At 34.1% G+C, this 8,196-nt stretch overlaps 1 pseudogene; it reads left to right on the forward strand.

Moving 5' to 3' along the window:
* Nucleotides 1-327: 327 nt before the first annotated feature.
* Nucleotides 328-5,033, forward strand: LOC129753120 (uncharacterized; annotated as a pseudogene).
* Nucleotides 5,034-8,196: the final 3,163 nt, after the last annotated feature.

Below are 8,196 nucleotides of genomic sequence, written 5' to 3' on the forward strand. Positions count from 1 at the left end.
TTTTTCCATACGAACCACAGGCCCGTCGCGCTAACTCTTTCCTTGATTAGATCTGGCTCAATTTTCGCATGGCACTTTTTGTTACGTAGGATCCAGCCACGCGTTAGAATTAACAAAGTTGCATTTTCTAATTATACCTCAGCAAAAAGTTTTCTGATCGTTAGAATTCTTTTTAAATGTTATGAATAGCTATGAATGGTTGAAGAGCTGAATTTTTTTCTAAAATTATTTACACAACTTATCGCTATCGTTAGGGTTCTCATTAATCAAACTCATCTGAAAATCGCAACGTTTATCAGTGGGTTCATAAGTGAACTACTGATGGAAAACAACCGTCATACCAATTGAGCTATCAAATCAAACGTCATGGAACCGCGAACTCTATTCAGCGCAACAGATTCGGTAGCATTGCTGCTCAACCAATTAGCTCTCGGTGTTTTATCGAAGTACTATTGCACCTGTATCGTTCGGACTTCGGATGATGCAGTTGTGATAAGCGAGATTCTTCCTGCCATGGTTATTACAGTCGATGACAGATTCGACGAATCATTTCAGCAAGGTGTTGACAATGGTTGCCAATCGTTTATTACATTCGAGACTAGTATCTGGATGTTTTTGGATCATTTTATCGACGTACACGATGCCTCTGATCAACGATTCAGTGATAAGGTGCTTATTGTGTTGGCGGAATACGTCAATGATAGTTTCATCCAACGAATGTCGGAACATCCCAGTGTCAAAGGTGAACATTTCTTTCACTTTAGAATTATATAATGACAAAATGAAAAAATCTTTAAAATACGAACTAATATCTATTGTCACCAATCATTCGCTCCTTTACATAACATTACACTGTACCTTTAATTTCTGTGAACGTTGGAGACGGCTGACAGCCATCCCACGCGCTCCCACCGTCCAAAAGTCATTCCGACTTCTTTCGTTTTTATTTTGGTTATACTAAAGAGCAATAGGGTAACGGACCAATTTTGGACCGCTTTGGGAAGTGGTTATGCTTTTTTTTTAAATAAAAAAGTACATGTTACAATTTTTGACTACTTTATCCGTTCATTACGAAGATCAAGGCTTTTTCTATCGAAATATATCGTCGTTTGTTGCAATGTAACAAGATATAAGCCTACAAACTCGTTTCTTGGAACATTGCTCTGGTCGGTATTTTGGTCCACCAAGTTTCTATTTTGGACCACCCTATGGACCTATTTTGGACCACCCTTAAACTAAATTAAGTTTTTTTTTTCTAAATTTGGCTATATTTACGACAGCGGTTGATGCGCAATTATGCCAATAATTCAGTTTATCTTTTCCTTTCTTATTCTTGTCGTCAAGACTATAATCGAAACAAAAAAAAAAGTTTTGTTTGTTCATGTTAATTCATTCCTGAACTAACTTTCTTCAATTTTTCCCCAGCCTCTATTTGAGAACACTTGTATGTTGAATATTTCCTACTAAAACCATATGTTTTTTTTACAACTAATTATGCTTTAAAACAGTAATTTTCGATAACAATTGAGTAAAAACAGAAAAAGTTCTCCGTTATATAGTGTATTCAAATGTTTTGAAAATTCCGTCAGCACACTGCAATCTCGACGAAATTTGTTCTGCAGTGTTCAATACTGGCCAGTTGGCTTATGTATCTTTAGGATCAATTTTTTAAACGCAAATCTTCTTCAGACGACCCAATGATAAGTTAAGAAAGTCTGATAACATCAAATTGATGCATTTTGACTTCCAAAATCTTAGTGGATTTGGTTTCGCTTCAGTTCTGTAGAATTCGTGGATATCAAAAAGATTCAAATGTGCGAGAATTATGCGATTTTTGTAACTATCTAAAAGCCAGTTTTCTTTTCGCTGAAAAATTCGCAAAAGTTCAGTTTTATCTTTGAAACAACTTTTGTGCTACGAAATAAATTATCGTTGGAGTAAATTAATCAACAGTTTTCTTTTCCAATAATTGCATAACACAAGGGCAGAAAAATTTGAGTTTTAGTACTTTTTCGCTTGTAATTTTTACACATTTCAACAATTTTTTTTCTTAAGTTTTCAATCACGTTAAGGCTATCTCATAGCTATAGTTGAATATATTATATAAATTAGTCTACTATTAACTGAGATATTTCAACTGTTACAAATTTTAAACTCAGTTACATATTTGCCGATTTGTTGTCGTTTTTTTCCCAACCCTTCTCTTAAACGGAGTTTATATTTCGTTTTTCTACCTAATCAACTATATTCTCGAAAATCAACCCTGTATGTTTGTAAGTTTTAGACCAAACTGTCAAAAATTTTCATGAAACATAACAAATAATGACTTAATAAAAAATTGGTGCATGTCCAGTTTTTCATATTTTCGTTTAGCTGTATTTTTGAGAACTGCTCATCAAACAGTTGCCATTAATGTAGATTGTAAGATTAACTTGGTTTAAAGCATAATGCACAAAAAGTAAGTTAAAACACTGATGAATTAAAACAATAAATGGCTTGGTTATATGCCGATTGAAATGAACCCGGTCTGAGGGCGGTTTTGGGCTTTAGCGAGTCGTTTCAATAAAATAAATAATACGAAAATTCCATTTTTTTTAATAATTAGCGATAGAAATAGTGTGCATAATTATTTTCATATCGCCGTACAACGTTTTATTGCGTTAATGAACATTTAACAGCAAGTTTAATACGCAGGTTATGTTGGGTGATCCAAAATAAGTCCCTAAGGAAATAAGTAGGACCTATTTTCGACATGGCTCGAATTGCGATTAAAACAAGTTTTTTTGATTCTGCGAGCTTGCAAACTAGTTTTCAAGTGTTCTATCATAGCTGTAAACATGTTTGTAGTTGTTAAATTCATCACACCTAGGCAGAAAACTTCTTGAAAATTGAGTCCAATAATGGCACTTCCTCCTGAAATTGGCTTGGTTTGGCCCAACTTTGAAAAATCAAAACTTTATTTTCAATTGTCTATCTCTTATCAGATTGTTTAAATGGAATATTTGATATGATTAGAATCATAAGAAGTAGCTTTAACTATATTTGTTCAAAACTCTCATGATTAACATGATATATGAGAGAAAGATGGGAAAAAAGCTGCAAGGTGGTCCAAAATATGTACCCGGTCCAAAATAAGTCCGTTACCCTATGTAGTGCGATAGCTTGCGAAAAGAATGGGTTTTATACTGGGGAAACGATCATTTCAAAATAGCTTCTGAAAGCGGATGCATGCATCTGCAATATGTTAAACTTGAATGTAAAACATATATAATTACATTTTCTAATACAGCTTGTTCCATTTGCCCAGATCTTCGTAATACTCTGATAGTCGCTTCCGATAGCGAAGAAAAACTGTTGAAACTTTTAACCGTTGATATTTTCGGAAATGGATCCCCTGGAACAACGATTGTTCAATTCAATGCCATTTCGTTAGAACAATTTCTTCCAGATGATGGTCAAAATTTTCGTGGTATTCCAGTGCGTTTAAAAAGCGTGGTGAATCCACCATTCGGTTACTACGAAAAGACGGTAGTTTATTTTAACATTGATTTTCTTAGTTTAACTATAAGCACTTTCTTGCAGACCCCTGACAAAGCAAATGCCAGATGTGACCCTCAATACTGTAGCGAGGATGTTCCGTTATACATCGATGGTTCCGAACCAATGCTGCTGGTTCACTTTTGTCAACGATATAACTGCTCTATCGAAGCTTATTTCGGTAAGATGAGGAAATTCGTCCATCTTATTCAAGTTTTGTATCTTTATGATCATTTAAGATGAGATTGAGTTATGGGGAGACGTATATCCCAATCGTTCTGGACCCGGTGTTCTTGGAGCAATTGCTAACCGGAAAACAGATTTCGCTGTAGCGGCCCTTTATTTTTGGTAAACAAATGATTGTGATCAGCTCTTCCAATTTGAATTGTGTTTTTTTTTTACAGGATTCAACCATACGTGTTTTCCACCTACACAGAATCCATCAGTCGCTCGGGTGTTACTATTCTGGTGCCTAAACCTCGCTTGGTCGATCCTTGGCGAACGCCTTTTTTATCATTTTCTCCGCATCTCTGGATCGCTGTGGCCCTAGCATTTCTGGCCGGAGTGTTATCGGTGTGGTTCTTGGAGCGAGTAAGGGTTCAAATCATTGAGCATGGAGAACCCAAATCAATCAGCGATTCAGTACTAACAATCATTGGATTCTATATGGAGCAGACAGCTATCATGAGGAATGATCTTGTATCATGCGTATTTCTTTTTTCGTCACTGATGCTTGCAGGATTCATGGTAGGAAACTTATACGGTGCAGGTCTTGCCAGCATTATGACCATTCCTCAATACGAGAAACCTATCGATACTGGAAGGGATTTCGCTGAAAGCAATATGTTACTAGCAGGAAGTGCTATATCATGAATCTACGCAATAATGGAAGCTCCCCAAGTAAGTAAAACAGGTCAATCTTGCTTTGATCTAATTCATGTTATTCCTTCGCTCAGCCGTTCCTTCAAAAAATAGTCGAAAACTATCGCTTAGTGGATATAGATTACATGATTGATCATCGGTACGCTCTCGATATAGGATACATCGGTGAGCGGACTCAGTTTGGGCACTTTGGACCCATAGATTTCCTGGACGAAGGATCAGCTAGTCTTATGCAGTTACTGAAAGACGATCTGTTTTGGCAAATGTGTACAGCGATCGTTTCGAAAACATGGCCTCTCAAACATCATTTCAACAAACTTGTTTTAGCGGTCAAAGAATCGGGAATTCAGAACTACTGGGAACTTCAAATTGTGAAGAATTACATGAATTTAAAAATTCAGCAAGGCATTCTCGATAGTCGCAATACCAATCAAGGATCTGAGGCCGAAACACTCACCACTAGTCATTTGATGGGATCTTACATGATTCTTGGTATAGGAATAAGTATATCGATGATGAGTTTTACGATGGAAATATTATTTGATGGGAATATCCAAAGGTTTCTTAACCATGGACGATTCGTTTTCAGACGATTCAATTCTAAACACGTATAATAAAAGTATGCGGCATAAAATTCAAAAATAGTTCATAACCAAAGCAAGTTAATTCCAACTACCAATAGAGACCAGTAAAATGTTTGATGCAAATCATTCGGAGAATGTTTCATTGAAGTGTTAGCAGCTTTTATGATCTATTGTAGCTGCTGAGTGCTCAACAACTGACGAGCCGATTGACCTTGCGAGTTTTTTTTAAAGTGATCCTTATGATAACGCCAACTAGACATGTAAATACCCATGAATTTAAAGTTATGATCATTTATTATCCGGGCACTTTATTTCGATTATAGCTACGTTACTAGAGCTCGGATATGAAAAAAATTAGCAGAGTTGTGATGGTTATAAAAAGGACTGTATTGTCTATTATTTTCATATTTTTAAATTTACGTGTATTTGGGTTGTTTACGATGCAAAAGACAAGATGAAAATAATTTTGCACAATCGCCACACAGGGGAAAACGATGTAAAAAGGTGATCAAAATTGTTTACGCCAAAACGGAGCGTTTTAGACCCATAGTGTCTTCGGGACATTTTACCTACATTCAAAGCACTTTAAAATGAGCTTTTGATAAAAATGATTAAATCACCTAGCAGTGAGATAGAAAAATTATTTTTTGTATTTTTCATTTTAGAGCACTTATGTCTTTGGCAAGTTTTTATATTGTAAAAAATGTAGCAATTTTGTTGGAAACGTCAACATCGTAGAAGCTAACCCAAAAAAGTTAGAAGGGTTCAAAATAAAAAAATATTTTTTTATCAAAATTTTCAGTATTTTAACGATATCTTTTTAGGCCGAGCTTATTCGAGCAAGATATGTTTGAAAGAGTTTTGAGTCACTTGAAATCAAATAGTTTTTTGGAACACACTTAATAAAAATATTTAGACTGAAACAAGTTATATTGAAAAAACTAAGAAAAATTAGCTGTTTTCGAACACCTGTATCTTTCTAGTTCGGTTGAGTTCGGTTCATTTTTTGGTTGCATTAGAATCAGGCAGGTTTCAACGTTGTAAAAACATATAGTTTACAATGTTAAGTTGTTTATTTTGTAGGTTTATAAGTGATTAAAGTTAGCTATTTTCAAGGAATCTAGAGGACAAATTCCAAGTTTATTTAAACTGACAATTAGCAATCGTTTTTATTGTGGTGAAATTTTAGCCTAATCATTCTCTTGCTCGCGTATGACGTTTTTAAGCCTCCATTGACGAACCTTATCATCTACCTTTCCGCTTACAATACAATATACTTGATGAGTTTGTTTTTCGGTTAGCTAATTTTAAATGCAAAAAAAATTTCCTCTAGATTCCTTGAAAATAACTAACTTTAATCATTTATAAAGCTAAAAAATAAACAACTTAACATTGTAAACTATATGTTTTTACAACGTTGAAACCTGCCTGATTCTAATGCAACCAAAAAATGAACCGAACTCAACCGAACTAGAAAGATACAGGTGTTCGAAAACAGCTATTTTTTCATAGTTTTTCCAATCTAACTCGTTTCAGTCTGAATATTTTTATTAAGTGTGTTCCAAAAAACTATTCGATTTCAAGTGACTCAAAACTCTTTCAAACATATCTTGCTCGAATAAGCTCGGCCTAAAAAGATATCGTTAAAATACTGAAAATTTTGATAAAAAAATATTTTTTTATTTTGAACCCTTCTAACTTTTTGGGTTAGCTTCTACGATGTTGACGTCTTTAACAAAATTGCTACATTTTTTACAATCTAAAAACTTGTCAAAGACATAAGTGCTCTAAAATGAAAAATACAAAAAATAATTTTTCTATCTCACTGCTAGGTGATTTAATCATTTTTATCAAAAGCTCATTTTAAAGTGCTTTGAATGTAGGTAAAATGTCCCGAAGACACTATGGGTCTAAAATGCTCCGTTTTGGCGTAAACAATTTTGATCACCTTTTAACATCGTTTTCCCCTGTGTGAATCGTCTTGAAAATTTGTCAGTATCGATTTGAAAACTCATGAACTGTTGATTTTTTTTGAATTTTTTGTTGGCCCAAATGGTTAAAAAGGATAAGAAGCCACTCTGGGATGCTCATGAAGTTCAAACCAAGCACCGTAGTGGAACCCTTGATCTCAACTATGGTAAAAAGTCTATGGTTACACTAGTTTACAGCATTTTTGAACTCAGTAAACTGAAGGTCATTTCCAATGTAAAATTGAGCGCTGAATCCGAAAATGAAATTCAAAAAAATCTCAGTAGAACCGTTTTTGAGTTATGCTCCAAATATGAAATTTCGGAAAAATTAAAAAAGTTCTTGTACTTAGATTAAAATATCTCGGACAACATAACAGTAATTTAAAATCTCTTTTTTGCATATTAAAGGTGAATAAATTTTCTATCAATCATCTCAACACTTTTTTTGCGTTTGACCAACAGTATTGTTGATATTAGTGACTTTATGAGGAAGAAAATTATAAAAAACGCATTTTTTTAGAGAAAATTTTGTTTCAATGAAAGTTTTTGACTCGATGGTAGCATTTAAAAAATCTGATTTTCTTTTGCGCTTAAATGTCAATTCAAAACAAAGATTTCAAGTGGTTATTTATCAAAATTGGTTGAAAATTGAAGAAGTTATGGCTACTTTACCATAATAGTATTTTTTGTAGTTTTTCATAATTTAACGAACCGCAGAACACTTATCATAGTATAGGAAGAATGAAACATGATAAATCTCACTCGCTCCAAGTCAAAATTATTTATTAGCTTACCAGAAGGTCTCATGCCAAGTTTCAGGAAGATCTGATCATAGGGAGGGGTTGCTTGAGTCTCAAACGTGAATAAAATTTTGAGATATTTTGCCCGGTAGGATCGAAAAATGCTGGTTTTTCATCAATAACTTTTTTCATCACAAGCTGATTGTTTTTTATGGTTAATTTTCATAAAGTCTAAAATGAGACAAATATTTCACCCAAAGATTGTAACTCGATTGGATTTGAAACAGAAAAGTTATTGCGGTTCAAAGATTGTATTTTGGTCGAAAATTGTTGTATAAAACGCAATGCGTAAAAAGTACTCATTGCGTGTTGGACAAAATTTGCGGCCTTTGAACCGCAATAACTTTTCTGTTTCAAATCCAATCGAGTTACAGTCTTCGGGTGAAATATTTGTCTCATTTTAGGCTTTAAGAAAATCAACCA

Source organism: Uranotaenia lowii, chromosome 3 (genome assembly GCF_029784155.1).
Source record: "Uranotaenia lowii strain MFRU-FL chromosome 3, ASM2978415v1, whole genome shotgun sequence".
NCBI classification, from domain to species: domain Eukaryota; kingdom Metazoa; phylum Arthropoda; class Insecta; order Diptera; family Culicidae; genus Uranotaenia; species Uranotaenia lowii.